Source organism: Ambystoma mexicanum, chromosome 2p (genome assembly GCF_040938575.1).
Source record: "Ambystoma mexicanum isolate Mex_15411 chromosome 2p, UKY_AmexF1_1, whole genome shotgun sequence".
Taxonomy (NCBI): domain Eukaryota; kingdom Metazoa; phylum Chordata; class Amphibia; order Caudata; family Ambystomatidae; genus Ambystoma; species Ambystoma mexicanum.
In genome coordinates, this window is record NC_090923.1 from 1,433,319,238 (window position 1) to 1,433,337,018 (window position 17,781).

Below are 17,781 nucleotides of genomic sequence, written 5' to 3' on the forward strand. Positions count from 1 at the left end.
CCACTGCCTTATGGCTTCAGCCAATAATACTGATCTTTGGCCATATGTCCTTTGCACAGCAACACACCACTGGGCTCTTCCCAGGTCAAGACACATGATCACACTAGCTGGATGCAGATACAGTGAGGTTTGATAACCATAGATTGATCCATACTGTACACAATATATTTCAGTTACTCATTGCTGACCTGCAGTCATGCGCTCTATCCATTCTCAGTGAACCATTGGGAGAATTCTATTTTTTTCTAGATAGATCATGGTTCCACATCATACATTTACCCAATTTTTGCGTATGTGCCTCCTTTCATGCTCTCGGAGCACCAGCGATGTGTTTAATTTATTTTAATACACAAAACTTACCCGGCGTAGGTAGAAGCCACCAGGATTACGCATAATGGACCACAACCATTGGCCCATATCATGGACGGACCCCCTGCATATCCTGCAGGTTTGCAATTGGTGCCGGCGTACACACCTCTGTGACGTTCGAGAGCCAACCAAGGATTGGCCACCACACCGGTGACGCTTGGCGATGCAATAATTGATATGTGGGATGGTTGGACACCTTATACAGGAAGCTTTGGTGTGCCTCCCCTGTGAGGGTGACAAGGGAACCCAAACACAATCGCTCTCTTCCTGGGTAAGCCCAAACACATTTTTTTGACTACCATGATGAAAGGGATATCTTTAAGTGGCCTTCAATGTTCCCTAATTTGGTTCTCTCCTAATTAAATTTTGCTCTCATTATAAGATGCAAGAACACACCCATAGAAACCCTGGACACTTTCCCCTTCCTCGACCCATTTACCTTTTATTTTTCTTATTCACAGGATCCTCTAGTTAATGCCCTGATGAAGGCGCACTGTATTATTTCCATACACACCACCGCCGAAACGCAATATGCATGAGGGGACCGAAGACACTTGCACATAAGGTTGTGCACCCAGATTTCGGGACATCAGCACTAATACATCTGGTCTTTGTTCTTTGCTCCCCCTTCTGCGTTGGCAGACCCCTCCTCGAAAGGCAGTTTCTACCTCGAGGCAGATAGTAGCAATTGATCTGAAGAACTGTTTTTATACACACGATGTGTTAATGGTCATAACTTGGACTCATAGACACATTCTGTCTTTATTCAATATGATTTGTAGCTTTAGGCAGACCCTACCTCGAGAGGTAGATTTTACCTCGAGGTACACAGAAGTATCAGATTTGAAGAACTTTTTTCATACACAAGAAGTGTTAATGGTTACAACATAGATGTGTCAAATGTTACTAACTTGTGAATTTGGTTCTCAGTTTACCAATTCTGTTTGAATCTGAGTTTGATTTTTAATTCTGTATTTTTTTCTTTTCTTTTTTGCAATTAGTATATGTACGGTCAAGTGACTTTAACAATTTCAACCTTTTTTATCTGTTCTGAGTGTGTCATTTTGGTTTAATTTATGTATCTGTACAGTTGTGTTTTTAGCTCTAAGAATACATATTGAGTTCACTCTGGTCTATCAGTGATTTTTCTGACACACGAATAATGAGTCATTATAATCACCTATGGCGATACCAGCGGTTAGCCCAAGGAGTTTCTCAAATGTTATAACTCATGTGTAACCAACCCTACGTGTAGCAGTACCTTCTCCTGTTGATAGAATGCTCGGCGTCTGCCTTGATTTCAAGTAGCTGCTTATGCTGTCAATGTAATCCCAAATCTGAGATGTTCGTGGCCGGCCAGAATGGTATTTGTTTAGCTCAAGCTTTTCCTTTGAAAGATGTGCCTGTTTCGTGTCATGTGCTTCAATGATTGTGAAAGAATGATTGGGGGGAGATGTAATGCTATTCTTTAGTCATGTAAGGAAGCTCTTGGGGGCACATCTGGCTGCATATGATGCATGACAGCATGCTTGATTTAAGATGACTTAAACAAGAATGTGGGAGCCCCTGTACTAAGAACGAACATAATAATTATAATTGTTCTTATATTACACATTTAATACCAACGAGTGGTTTCTAAGAGCAGGATCAGGATTCAAATATGTGTTGTGCTGCATTGGGCCTCATTCCGAGTCTGGCGGAAAAATGCAGTGTTACCGTGATGGCGGCCCTACCGTGTCCGCCATTGCTTGGTGCCGGAAACAAGGTAGGATTACGGCTTGCCAGCTGTGCGCATCACTAATGCACGGAACCGGTGCCACCGCCATCACTGTAACACAGGTGGAAAAGGATGTACCGCCACAAATGTTGGGGGATGCATCTGCCTCCACCGTGTGCATGCCGGACATAGCGGCACCACGTACGCGGATCCGGAAACACTGGAACCGGAAATAACGTGATCATCGGAACTGGAAAGAGGCTGGTGGCCATTACAAAAATCACAATCCACTGCAATCCCCCTGTGCCAGAAGCCATCCACCATCAGTGAGTGGGCCAACACACACAGGGACATGGCTGCAAGGATACCCCAAAACCGCATCGCAAGCCACACTGCAGTGAAGCCGAACCCACCATGCTGGTGCACCATATTGTGGCAAATGCAGGGGAGAGGTTGTCTGCCGACCAGCAGTGCAGCACGCAGCTGAGGTGCAAGGCCATATGGGCAGAGGCTGTCCAGAAGGTGACAGCTGTGGGTGTAACAGCACGTAGCATAATTGACTGCCACAAGCGTTGGGATGATCTCCGCCTAAGGGTGCAGAAACTTCTGGCAGCCCACAGGCGAAAATACACAGCAACAGGTGGCAGACCACCCTCACCCCTAAAGCTGCTCCCATGGGAGGACAAGTGCAGCAGTGTCTCGAGAGCATCAAGGGAGTCGGTGCAGCAGAGGCAGGAGCTAGGACACCTGTCGAGGCTGGTGAGTATAGAAAGTGCATAAAAAAGAAGCTGAATCAAGCTAATCCTGCCCCCCTCCATCATCAACACATATAAATGCCCATATCACAGTCCACATCACCCTGACCACCACCCAGTACTCCCATGCTCCCCCTCACAGAATACAGTGCAAAGGCAGTCAGATGCCCTGCCCCCAAGTATGACCCAAACACATGACAATGCACCACACATGGATGCGTGTAAACTGGCACCATGGTTCGTGCAAGTAGACCACCACACATGTGACAGGTCCAGCAAATGAATGCGGATGGGCCACTCCAGTGGCTGCCATGGCTGCAGCAGCCAACCTGCACTTTTGTGGTGGGTGCTGTGCTCCTGCCATGCAGAGTTGCCATGAAATCACTGTCACCATCCACAACGTTGGCACTGCATATGCCTACCCACCCAAATGGGACTCAACACAAATGTGAATCAAGAACATCCTGACCTCCTGTTCCCTGTACTAGGTACATCCGAGTTGAACTGTCAAGTCAGCATATGTACATTGGTAATGGCCCCAGTAGCAAGGTGCTGGTAGCACTGGCATGGTCAATACACAACCCATAATGAGTGTCACCTGCACAATGCAGCACACATACCCATGCTGGCACACCGATATACAGCTGCATGTACAGCATGGCTATGGTGTAGGCCACGCACCCAGGCCCCCCCCAGAATCTGCACATGCGCACACAGAAAAACACTCCAGCAGACCCCAAAACCTATTCCACAACACATAACCTACGAATGCAAATACGTGCATCCTGGACACGAGTATTGCATGTTTGTCTGCCATGCTGCCACTGCAAGCACATCACAATACTGGTACGCCTTCACCTGCATGGAGACATGGGCACACACTGATTGTGCAGTGCATGTTACTCATATGAACCTGGCAGCCCTACCATGAACATATCACACACATCCTGCCCAGTCAAGCAGGTCACACATCAACTCCAGGCATGCCCCCCCAAACGTTGACACACATCCCAAATTACTGTACACAGGCAGAGGCACATGGCACTACCCACAGCCCAATCTGGGTGTAGATGTGAGCATACCCAGCACAGCTGCATTGCATGTGCTGTCTGCACAGTGCCTGCGGTTCACTCAACGCTACCCATGCATGAGATAGACATAACATGCATCAGTGCCTGCACCCACAATATGATCTAGCTTGATGACCGTGTTGCATGTAATTGTACTATACTCATCCTGTCTGTCCACTAACAGCATTCCTTTCATTCAGCCACAGGAACATCATCTGACACCGATGGCGGACAACCAGGGACGTCGAGGGAGACCGGACATGCACGTCACACAGCACACCGTCCCTCAACATCTGCTGCAGGCACCTCAGCCATCCGGGAAATCACAACAGCTCAGGTACACCACGCTGAGGAGACTGACACCCCTGCTGCCCCTGGGACACAGCAAGCCCCTCAGGCCATCATCCATGCTGCCCCTGTGACACAGCAATCCCCTCAAGCCATCATCCCTGCTGCCCACCTCGGACACAGCAAGCCCCTCAGGCCATCATCCCTGCTGACTGTGGATCAAAGCAAGCCCATCAGCCCATCATCCCTGCTGCCCCTGGGACACAGCAAGCCCCTCAGGCCATCATCCCTCCTGCATGTGCAATCCCCCCAGGGATGTGCAGCACTACCACCCCACCATGCTGAGTCCCATGGCACAGACAGCAATGCTGCGGAAGTGGCCGTTGAGGCAGCTGGAATCGGCAGCGAGGGCAACTGGAATGTTCCTGAAGTACTGGGCACATTCAGCCCCATGAGCCCCCAGAGTCCCATGTGATTGCCCACCCCATCTATGCAGGAAATCACCATGCATCTCCAACGAATGGAGGAAGGCCAGGACACGCCGGACACACTGGTTCAGCAGCACCTTGCGGAGTCACGCCTACAGAGGGAAAGCAACCAGGCCATTGGGCGCCGGGTTGCAGGTGCCATTGGGCGTTCCGCCTCTGCAAACATCCTGATATCATGGAGGGTCAGTGAGGGCAATTGTGTCCAATCGAACATAGCTGAAACAATGGCGCTGGCCCTACAGGCCATCATGACGTGTCTACCGCCGCATAACACCCCAATGCCCTCCACTAGCACCACACCTACTAGCTCTGAGACAGGCAGCCCAAGGAGAAGGTCCATGCGCCTGTCTGGGCCATCTCAGAGACAATTTTTACAATTTGAATTGCGTGGCACTTATTTCAATTTGGTAACGAGCGCCAGCAGAACGGATCCACGCTGTGTGCCATCATTGTTTGATGAAGTCTGGAGGAAGCTCCATCAACACCACTCTTGTTGCTCATTTCGTTCGGATTAGTGCGGGGTAGGAGGCACATAGCGGCACAGCGAGAGTGTCTACCCACAATTGAGGGGATCCGTTTGTAAACAGCACACACTTAGAAGGAAACAAGCAATCATTTATGTTGCGAGCTGAGAGCGACGTGTGCACTCGGTCTGCTGAGTGCCCAAACGCTGAGCACTGAACCTTGGAGAAAAGGACCCAACGGCATCGATTTACGTGATGCCATTTTGAATACAGGCACAAAGAGTATCATAACACAGAGTGATCCTGCTCTTCCTTGTCCCAGTTAAGTCTTGCAATGACAATGCAAGGGGTCACAGTACACCCCCACAGAGTTTTCTCCCGGATGTGGGCCAGCCGACTATGCCTTGGCCGGAATGGAGAGAGTATTGGCAAAATTGCATAAAGACTGTAGAATATGATTGTCTCACTGGAGAAAAAAGAAGTGTCTTTTACTACATGCTTTAGGTCCTGAAGGACAAAGAAAACAAAGGGAATTGACAGTGCTGACAGATTTGGATGCCGGAGACATGGATGCGCATGAACAAGTATAAAACAACTTGACAATTATTTTGCACCGGAAACAAATGTGGCTATAAATATAAATAGATTACATTTTTATACCAGGGTACAGGAAGAAGATGAAACAGTGGAGGAATATGTTTCTGCATTAAAGAAGCTGCCATTGACTTGCAGATTTGGTGCTGGTATAACAGAAGAGTTAATACAAGATCAAATAGGGATACACACTAAGGATTCAGCAACCCAGGATGGACTATGGATTGTCAGGGACCCATCTTCGCAACAAACTTCAGCCATTGCTAAGAGAATAGAATACACTCAGAGATGTTCTAAGGAGATGAAAGATAAAAAGAAAGAAGTAAAGCAGGCAGAAGAAGGCAAGGAAGACAGAATTACCAAGGACAAGTGACCTGGCAGGTATGGCCGTGGTATCGAAGAAAAAAGAACCATGCAGTGAGAAGGAAGATGGAGAAGGTAGCACGTCTAGTTCCAAGAATAAAAGTAGGGACAGCAACAATTTTGGAGGAAAGCAAAAGTTTACCATGAAAAGTGCCTACAATACGCCAGAGTCAAAGATAGATGTTTTTGGTGGGGGAGAATGGGACACTATGCATCATCTAGACATTGTCCAGCAATTGATAAAATGTACACAGCCTGCAAAGGTAGAGCACATTTTGCTGTGGTATGCAGAAGCAAGAAGAGAATATTGGTGGTCCAAGAAGAGTCTGACTCTGAAGAAAAGAGGGTAGTAGTGGTGTGTGCCTCCAACAGAAGTAATAGTAACGACGAGTTGAAGTGCCTTAAATGTGAGATAATAATAGAAAATTACAATTATCACAGAGAACAATATGCAAAATTTGATGTTGAAAGGTTTGATGCAAAGACTGCACCGGTCAGACATTCAGAACCCAAGAGAGTTTGAAGGGTCGATGATAAATTTGACTGGATATTTCACAAGCAATGTGCAGTTCAAAGGTCGATTGGCTGAGATTAAAATATGTGTGGCCAAGAATGGGGTGAACGTTTTAGGATGGAAAGAGGAAGCAAAACTTAATATTCACCTAAATCCCTGTGAAATTGAGCCTCTACTGTATGTAGGAGAAGAAAAAGAGAAGTTTCGGAGCACCAATGCACAGGGAGAAGATGTTTTCAAGGCGAAGTTGGCTTACTAAGAGGATATGCGCATAACATTATCCTAAAGCTCAATGTGATGTCAGTGGTGCACAAAAAAGCGAGACATGTTCCATTTGCATTGATGGACAAATTGGAAGTAGAGTTGGTGAGGTTAGAAAAAGAAGATGTGATTGAGAGGATTTAATCATCACTATGGGTGAGACTGATTGTTGTAGCAGTGAAGAAGAACAGCAAACTTCGGGTTTGTGTAGATTCAACAGACCTGAACAAGAATATTCAGGTGGATAATTACCCAATGCCTTTTATTGCTGAGATGTTGAACTGCATGGAGGGAGCAGATGTTTTTACCACATTAGATCTATCTAATGCGTAGCATCAAATTAATTTGACTGAAGATTCTAGAGATCTGATAGCTTTTGTCACTCCTTTTGGGATGTTTTGATTTAAAAGAATGCCTTTTGGGCTTGCTTCAGCAGCAGCTGTGTTTCAAAGACCGATGACACAAGTGTTGAAAGACCTCAAAGAAACATTAGTATATCAGGACGACATAATTGTATTTGGGAAGGGAGTTGGAGAGCATGATGAAATATTGAAGTTGTTGTTGGAGGCATTAGCTAAGGAAGCTAAGGAAGGTCTTAAAGCAGAGAAAAGCAAATGCAAGTTCAAGGAGAGTGACGTTGAGTCACATAGTAAGTGGTAAAGGGTACCGTGCAAAAGTGGATGCTGTGAATGCCATAAAGAATGCTCCAGCGCTGATAGACAAGGATGATGTGATTTCATTTTTGGGGCACTGTGAGTATTGTAGCAAATTTGTGTGTGATTTTGCGTGTATCACAGAACCTATATGGAAGTTGTTACAAAAAGGACTGCAGTTTCAATTGGGAAGAAAGGTGTGTTGAAGTGTTCAGAGTTATTAAAGATAATGTTTGTGGCACTGTTGACCTAGGCGGATTTGTTGTCAGAAGGAAAACCACCCTCACTGTAGATGAGAGTGGTATAAAACTGGGAGCAGTGTTGACTCAAGTAGTGGAGAAACAAGAGAAGATCCTTGTTATGCCTCAAGAGCAGTAACAGAAGTGGAAGGAAAATATTCCGTGATCGAGAGAGAGCTGTTGGACTGTGCGTGGGGTATACAGCATTTTCGTAAATACATTTTGGGGAGTACGTTTATGGTCTGCACTGATCACAAACCATTTGTGGAGTTCTTAACAGTGAAAGGATTATGTAAGGCCACGCCGAGGTTAGCCAGACTCAGTGTAAGGTTACAAGGTTATGATTTTGCGGTCAGATATGTTCCTGGTGTGAGAAATAGAGTGGCAGATTTTCTTTCTCGGTTACCAATTGAGGATAAGGATGTTGAAGAGGAAGATCAGGGGGAGAAGTCGGTGGCAGTGGTACACAATGTTTTGCCTAGAAATTGCAGGCAGATGAGGTACTTAGCAGAGTGAAGGAATTCACTGTTAAAGGTTGGCTGGCTAAGAGTGGTTTGGATGAGAAGTTTAGACCATTTTGGGAAGTCAGAGAAGAATGTTCTTTAGAATGTGAAGTGTTAGTGAGAGGTGACAAACTGTTGCCGCCAGGAGAGTTCAGAAACAATTTGACAGAAAAAGTTCATGAGGGGCATCTAGGATCCACTATAACCAATTGTAATTTAAGAACGAAGTACTGGTGGCCAGGCCTGGAATTAATGGTAGAAAGATTTGTGAGGAATTGCTGGGTGTGTCAGGGCCACACTGGAGATTAGCAGGAGGAATTAGATTTCTTGTGGTGATGGTAGATCATTTTTCAGGATGGGTTGAAGCCAAATGGGTCAGGAAGGTTGACATGACTGAAGTAATGAAGTTTTTGGAACAGATTTTTAAGACAGAAGGTTACTCGAGGAGAATAGTGAGTGACAATGGGGTACAATTCAGCAGTGATGAAATGCAAAACTATGCACGCAAAGTTGGTGTTGAATGGACATTTTCATCACTATATCATCCACAATCCAATGGGAGAGTGGATAGATGTGATAGAGTAATGGTTGAGGTGGTGATTCAGGCTGTGAGAGTCAATAAAGATGTGAAAGAAGCAATTGAGGAGAAGTGGTGGTGTGTTAGAATGTTGGTGTCTAAGGATTTGGGAAAGTCACCATTTGCGATCATGAGAGGCAGGGAACCCAACACTATTTTAAACCCCGAATGGGTCAACATGAGAAGATTTGTGGGAAAAAAGGAAAGTTCAAGACAATCTAGACAAGGGCAGTTTTAATATATGGAAGTTTAAGCCAGAAGAGTATTTTGAGAATAAAAAAGGGAGTGCCTCCCGGGAACAGTAGTTTGAAATGTTCTAATCCTGTACGGATAAAGGAGGTATTTGGTAGGTCTGTTGGGATTGAGGATGGTACTATCTGGAATATGGTTGGATTGAATAAGTGGAGGTGGAATGAGAAACAGGCTAAATTGGGTGATTTAAGGAGGAAGAGGATGGATCATGGTTGGATGGAAGAAGATATGGGAGAATCTGTGAGTGAAAGAGTGGATTTGGACAGAAGAATTAATGACGTAACAGGTGCCAGAAATGTGGGTGAAGGAGATGAAAATGTCAATGATGGTACATGGTTTGTCGAGTGCGTCCGGCACCTGCATGAACCAAAGACTATGTTATAAAATGATTTTGTCACACCATGAATTTTACTATTGTATTTACCGAGATGTTGAAATGTATTATTTCTTATTCTCTGTTTTTGTTCTGATTATATTATAGTACTGGTTTAGTTTCGTCATGATATGTTTTGTATACATTCTTTGTGTTTAATTTCTGTTATGTTTTGTAAATGTTTGTGGGGAGGGGGATGTGCTGTTGTAGCTTAGGTGAGGGCTTAGGTGGTGGCTTGTGCTGTTGCGCTGTCACAAGATGTTTAGAATTAAGTCCTAGAGTAGCTCAAATGAGAGGGACGTTGGGGAGAGATAAACGGGGTGTGTGGGTAGAGGGAGCTGTACCACCCGCTGGCAAATAAAGCAGCAATTTTACAATTTGAATTGTGTGGCACTTACTACAGAGTTGCCATGGACGATACTGCACATATGGCCTGATGTTAACCATCTGTTACATTGCAGCGATACAACGCCAGTTGATTATGTAGTGAAGATTCCAATGCCTGCCTCTCTATCGCTCAGACTGCAGTGGTGGATGCATAAGGGCAATCTATTGAAAGTATTGTCCGTGGCTCGACCCTCAGAGACCGCTCTTATAACAGTTGACAACCACCTGAGATGGAGGCAGTCCACCAATTAGAAGGAGCTGCAGGCAGTTTTCAGAGAGGATTGCCCCCATATGCACAGGGAAGGCCTGTCTTGGTCAAAACAGACAACAGTACAACAATGGCCTACATAAACCACCAAGTGTTGTTTGCAGTCGGGCACACTGAAGTTTGGATATCCAGTGGTGTATATGTTTGCATCTCCCATGAACACCAAGCTCCCCAGGTTCATCTTGAGTATCCAGTTCAGGAAGCCTTGTGATTGGATGCAATGACAGCTCAAAGGCTGGTGGGGCTCTTATATGCCTTCTCCAGATTACCTGTGTTGCCAAAAAGGCTACAAATCGGGGAGTCGCAAGTCATTATGGTGGCTCCAGGGTGGCCCAAAAGGTGTTGGTGTCCTCTTTTGTTGGAAATGCCCATGGATCCAATGTTCCTTTTGAGGGATGACCTGGGTCTGGTGGTGTTTGGAGTATTTTTCAGAATAGTGTGAACAATCAAACAGGATACCTGGAGGTTAAGAAGGAAGGGTGCAAAGGAAGAGGCTGGCATCTCAACTGGCCGAGGTTTTGCAGAACTCCAGAATACCAACTGCCCTGAAAGCCTAGGTTAGACCTTGGAGATCATTCTCTTTATGGTGCCTTAAGCGTGACGGCCCGATTCCTGCGATTTCTCAGTTTCTAAAAGAAGAGTTTGACTTTGGTTTCCTTGCTGAGGGCTCAATGGGGGGCCATTCGAGCTGTAAGAGAATCCTGGGGTCCGGGGTCTGAAGCGGAAGTAATGGTGAAGAAGTTACTGAAGAGCTTCACTCGGTCTAGACCGCTGGGGAGCATCGGGTACCATTATGGGATCTACCTGTTGGGTTTGTGGGTTCTTCAGGGGTTTGAACCTTATGCTTCAGTTGTTTTAAGGCATTTGACTAGGAAGGTGGTGTTCTTGGAGGCAATTACAACAGCCCGAAGCCTGGGTGAGCTCGGCACGTTGTTGTCTAAGGCCCTTTACCCAGAGGTGCTACCTGAAGCCTTACTTTTGAGATCTGACACTAAGTTCACTTCCAAAGGTGCTCTCTTGTTTTCATCAGGCACAGGAGGTGGGGCTTTATTTCCCACAACCGCCCTCTAAGAGGCAGAGTTGTGGCATCAGCTGGATGTTAAGAGGACAGTATTGTCGTATCTGGAAAGATTACAGCAGCTGCGTGTTTCCGACAACCTTCTCTGGGCAGGAAGCCTATCGTGGCATCGATCAGTGGAAAGATTAGAGGTGCCATAGCTAAAGCGTACCAAGTGGCTGGAGTAGCCTTGGCTGATGGAGTTCAGGGGAGATCCAGAGGGATGGTCGCTTCCTGGGCAGAGGCCAGGGGAGGTGGCTATCCCAGACATTTATAATGCAGCTCCATGGGCTGATCCAAGCACGATTGTGAGACACTATCGTTTGAACATCCATGCACCTGTAACAACAGCATTTGGTGGAGTGGTGTTGAGGGCTTTTATGGAGCACTAAGGTGTACAGCGTAATAAAGGTGGTGGATGTTGGCAGAAATTGTGTGGTCAGTGTGGTTTTTGACCCCTTAATCAATTTGCTTGGGTACTCCTCACAGAGTAAGTACTGGAGCGAGGAAGAGGGATGTGGAGGTAACGTTGCGATTACTTACCAGTAATCTTCATTACTTCTACTCCTGATCTTCTTCATCATGCTACTTACAAACCGCCATTTACTCCTGGAGGGTGATGTGGAATGGAATTGAAGTAGTCTGCCTAAGGTGGGGCTTTGTGCTCTAAATGGGGGTGACACTAATGAGAAAGAAAAGTTGGAAAGTGTTCCCGTCATGGAGGCAGGAGACAAGTACTGTGACAAGGAAGAGCAGGACTAGAAGTAATGAAGATTACCAGTATATAATCTTAACTTTGAATGCCTGCAGGCTTGCATATTAGGAACATCATATGTGTGGGGCAATTTCCGCATAATCTCCACCATGGGTGTGTGCCGATGGCGGAGCTATGCAATGGCAGGCGCTGTAGCCCTGTTGATCTCATTGGAAACTTTCTGCTTTTACCAGATGCAGAACAAAAAATGGGAACAATCCACTTAACCCTTTCCATGCTTATGTGATTAGAATGCCAATCCCCTGCAGCAAGGCGGTTCCACGTGCCTGTGATGGCAGTGCAAGGCCGGGGCAGTAGTCCGGGATTGGAGTGGGTGGATTCAGGAAACATCTGCGTAAAGTACTCCACATCCACCCAATTCAGAGCTCTCAAGTTTGACCTTCCCATGCGTGAGAAGGTCATCCATGCCTTTTTTTCTTGGAAATCTGGGGTTTATTTATTTTTTGTTTGCCTGTTTAAATTAGGAAAACTGCAAGTCCCAGAATTCAAAGAATAAACAGGACCGGATGGTCTTCACATGCATTGCAGGGAGTGCCCTGCCAATTCAGAACGAGGAAAAGCATTGTGCTCAGCCGAGGCTCCTGTGAGCCATTCATTGCAGTGTGTGCCGCACACGTTTCTCGCTCATTCTCTTGATCATCACTGCCTTCTTTGTCATGTGGTGCAGCGCATAAGGGTGAGCCCAGTATTGAATTGTCCTAGACATAAAACGTTTGGCCCTCAAAGATGTTTTGGACTACATCTACCAGCAGCCCTACTCAGCATAGTTAATGGTGGGGGATCATAGTCCAACAGGCTCTGCTTTGGAGGTCTAAGGCATTTCTCAGTCACTGTGTTTCCACTGTGTGGGATCTCAAAGTGGACCTTGGCTGCAGCCTCTCTCCCCCTCAGGCGAAGCTGAAAAGAGTTCTTCCTCAGTCCCTGAAGTTCAAGGACAGAACAAGAAGAGGTAAGGTATTGGCCTTTAAAGAGGGTGGTGGCTGTCCCGTGACCAAGGCAAGGGCGCCGTCATTCCAGTCCATGGCCTTTCCTGTCACGGACGGAAACCCGAGGATGTGACGCAGCTCCCCTACACAGCACAGCAGCGCATAGTGTGACGAGTGATGCAGTGCCAGCGAGGGCTCTTGACTAGCCGTGGGAGTGAGTGAAAAATAGAACATGACTCTTGTCTGCCGACTCCCAAAACACTGCCCTTCACAAAAGGGAAGGAAGAAAACCAACAGCGACTCTGCCGACTCCCAAAACACTGCCCTTCACAAAAGGGAAGGAAGAAAACCAACAGCGACGCAGAAGATGCGTGGGGGCCCAATTCCCAGTTCATAATGATGTTTCTGGGCTTGCAGCTAGAAGAACGCGATTGGGGCAGCTTGTGGCGCATAGATCATAATGGAGACGTTTCCTAATGAACATTTCAACGGGAGATTTCCCTAAATGTTATCATTGAGGTTTGCCTAACACTTGAACTTCATAACTACCCAAGCATATTCACTGTCCCACAGAAAAAAGCTGACAGTAGGGTAAGACCTGTCTGTAATAAGTCGAGAACTTTAAAAGACTCCTGTGTTTTTGTCAGCAAATGCACATTTAAATTGACACAGCCTTTTAATGTGTGAAGACTAATGCTTCATAGGGGAACCTGTGCATACCATCTGTGAGGAAATCAACCATCAGCACAAGGAATGTGTTCTCGCCTGGGCTTTTTTGAAATTTTTAAAGAAATGTAATGATGGGAGATCAACCTTGGAAAATGTGTGGAGCTAATCTGCATACATTTTTCTATGCTCGCCGCATAACAAACACATAGTCAAGCATACCCTGGGGGGGACAGACTACAGGCGCAGTCCTCCCCGTCACATTTAGCAGGAATGTGACAGCCAGGAGTACATGAAAGCCTCTCAGGAAAGGGGAAGGCAACACCTTCCTCCTTCCATGGCCAGCCTAATTAAATCTTAATTAAATCCTGCCCATTGTAGTTCGCTGTGGTGGCAGCGCATACTGATAACAGTTAATTGAAGCAGGCCTGTGAAGAGGCCCTGTCACAGAACTAACAAAGGGCAGGAAACCCCAACACCTCTTTGATATGCAATGTGTCAGCTTGATGCTAGCTCCCACCCCTCTGTATGAATGGCAGTGAAAGTCGTGTTTGGGACAACCGTTTACAGACAATCCCTGCAAGGGGACCCCCTTTCAGAGGGAAGAAATATGTGATTTGATGGAGACATGAAGTCTGTTCTCGCTACAAATGTCAAGGGAGACCTGCGCTCTGATCAGAAGCAACAGAGAGCGACACTTTGATCCACAACAGACAGGAAGAAGGGTGGTATATGTTGTCAACCCTTACCTTTTCTGTTGCAAAGAACTCTGGTTATGACCTCATGCAGAAGAGAAGATTGTTGGCGGGGACTCAGGATTGGTTCATTAAGGTAGGATTAGCCTGCACCAATCACTGGGGCCTATTTGGCTTTAAAATAGAGTTGGGCCACTCTTTTCGCAGATCATACAACAACTTCGAAAGGAGTCATAATTAAATTAGTAATTAAGTATACTTCAAGTAGGCCCACATGGGGCTTGGCTGCATAGGCTACAACAAAGGAAACAGGAATCCCCAACACCACTTTTATATGCAATGTGTAAACCAGAAGCCAGATCCTGCCCTAAAGTATCAATGACAGTGAGCTGTCATGTCTGGTACATGTGTTTACAGTAGACAACACCCGCATGGGACCCCATTCAGAGGGTAGGAGTATGTGATTGGATGGAGACAGAAAGTCTGGTCTCGCCACAGCTTTGAGGGAAACCTGTCACTTTAATCAGGAGCCACAGAAAGCTCAATTAACCAGAGAGACCCTTTCATTAACAAAGGAAAAGCACTCTGGTTATGATTTCACACATACAGGAGATTGTTGGTGGGTAAACAGGATTGGTTCATTAAGGTAGGCATAGCCTACACCAATCACTGGAGTCCATTTGGCTTTAAAAGTGGGTTGATCCCATGTTTTGGGCAGATCATCTGAAGACTTTGCAAGGAGTAACAAGAATAACTCATTTGGACCCCGGGTGAAGGTACAGTCAGCCTTACAGCTTTCGTCAGTGAAGGAAGGCCAGGATTACCAAAGAGATCCCTCCCTTAAATATCTCTCAAAGGGAGATACTGAATCCAGAGGACCCTCCAGCAGCTCCAGACCAAGTACCCAGCTAGCACATAGCATGCTCTGCTAGGCTCTGCAGCAAGCTTCCTAGATGGGAGGTGCCAGAGAGTCTCTGAACCAAACCAAAGCAAGGTCGTTGCCAGCAACACTCTCCTCTGCTTTGGGCTGTCCGCCCAGTTGATCCCCTCAAACTGCAACCGCTGTCACACCGCAGTCGCTAACGTCATCCGAGATGCCTCGACCAGTGCTTCAGACCCGCCAACCAGCACTGAGACGATTCCTGACCCTGAACCGCTGTGTTGGCCAGCCTGCAGCTGTCCATCCAGCCCGCTCGCCAAACTGCCTGCCGCTTGATACCCGCAGTTGTCTCCCATCTTGAACTCTGTCGCAGGAGCTGCAAAGCGCCCTGAAACCACCTCAACCCTGTCGAGAACTTCTACAAGCACAAGGTACATTGTGGTTCTGTGCCCCTGGCCTTTCTCTGAAAGGCCCCTAGTGACATTTTATGACCCATTGCTCCCTTTGAGTTGAAACCAAGTATCCGTGAACTATTGAGATTAATTTGTTAACCTATCTACCCTCATGGCAGTATCCAGAGTGTATCCCCTTTGCGTCTTGAAACTGTCATCCTTTGCATTCCTTTACAGAGTGGGTTGTATTGTGTAGTACGCTAGAACTGTCTGATGAATAATAATAAAGTCGATATTTGTATATAACCTTATACAATGATGGAATTAATCAAAATCTCTGGCATCGCTCTGGGCAACCCTCCCAGCCATCCTTTTCCAGCCTACTAAGTTATTACAGAAAGGGGAAAGACCATATGCAAATCAGGCTTTGTCTCACCCAAAAAGGGAGCCAGTCCATCCCAACGTGCTTGGTCACAGACCTTCCGCACAAGACCAGAAACAACACCGCACATGTTTCATGTGGTAGTCTTCATCTGTGACATCACAGAAGTGGAAACCAATGTTCATTTTTTTAATTCTGTGATGTCACAGTACAGGAATATAGTTTTCAGAAAGCAGTCATAGTGCTAACGGCATTCTATGGAAACCAAGCACAAAGGAGTATACTAAATTGTAAATTATAGGACTTTTAAGCCTAAAAGAGGCAGAGAGAAAAATAAGAAATTAAAGCGCATTATCACCTATTCCTGAATCTGTACACTGCTTAAAGTCTCTAATGGTGGCTACGATTTAGCCCCCCCTTAGCCACACCCAATAATTGCCCACCAATCTAGATAGATGACTGAATACGGCTCAACCTGCTACAAGCCCTGCGAAAAGTGTCTTGGAACCCTTGTTCCAAGACACTTTAATTGTGGACAAAAATGATAGTATCACAGACTTAGCATTTTCGTCTAATAGCTTCACAAAACATCACCACAAAAGCTGTTAGCGCCATGGACGAACATGTTGGCTTTACTAACTCGGCGAAAGAAAATTGGCTCCTTCATCAGGAACCGAGTCGCACCATGCTTTCTACTTCTTTCTATATACACACACTATTTGCTACACACAAGAGCCCCTCCACCCTGCTTCACAGATCTGCAGCTCTCCCGCTCTTACACATGCTTTGTGATTCCTTTTTGGGCAGAGGTTGTGCTCCTCTGGGAGTTCATCTGCACAATTGAGGAATTGAGGAATGTCAACTGTTCTTAAACTGGGCCGCAGCTAGATTATTCTGTTAAAAGAGGGCAGCAGGAGGGTCTTGGGTTCAGCAAGTGTGTAGTGCCTGCTTAGTAGTTTCCCTTGCATCTCTATTGGAGCGCTATATCCCTTTTCATGTACCAAGACCTGCTGAGGTGTATTATTTATCTGGCTGCTTTGTGGAGTGAGCTATGTCATCGTCTGGCTCTTTCCAAGTGCTTTTCGGCCTTGTGCAAAGCAAAAAGTCACTAATGTTAAAGGAAGGAATACAATAGCTCAATGTCCAAAAATGACATTGGGAGGATAAAAACAAATTAATAAAAACAAAAATTTGCAGCAATCCCTTAAATCTGAGAAATTCTATTCGGTTACAAAGTCAAAATTGGGAATGGAGAACTAAAACTCCCAAATATATAAAAAAAATACTGAAATGTTTTGGGCAGCAAAATTACAGACATTTCAGTCAACATAACCGTATTTAGACTGTATTTTACCCACTACCAGGAGGCAACAGCTTTTTAAATTTGGAGGGACTAAGGTCCAAATTCACAAAGTGTTTTCCAATGGGGTTTTGCCATTATAAAACGCTTCTCTGAATTAGGCCCTAAATCGTTCAAGAAATTAAAACTCAAATGAGCGCATCCAACACTATATAACTTGCCAGATATTTGCAGATAGTAAAAGATTGCAAACAGTATCCAGTTAAATTTTCGAAAACACATTTTCGAAATGCCATTTTGTCAAAACAAAAATGCCGGAAAAAAAAATTCTGAATGTTTTATTTTATTTAATATGTTTTATTTTTGTTTCGTTAGTAAAAAAATAATGTCAATAAAAAAAACAGGGGGTTGGCGGGGAACCCCCTCATTTAAAAATAAAATAAATAAAAAACCATTCGAACATTTTTTTTCCGGCATTGTGTGTTGAAAAAATGGCATTTTGAAAATGTGACGTTGGAAAATGTCTCTATAAACCATTGCAAACATGTCATTGGAGAGCAACTAACCACTATA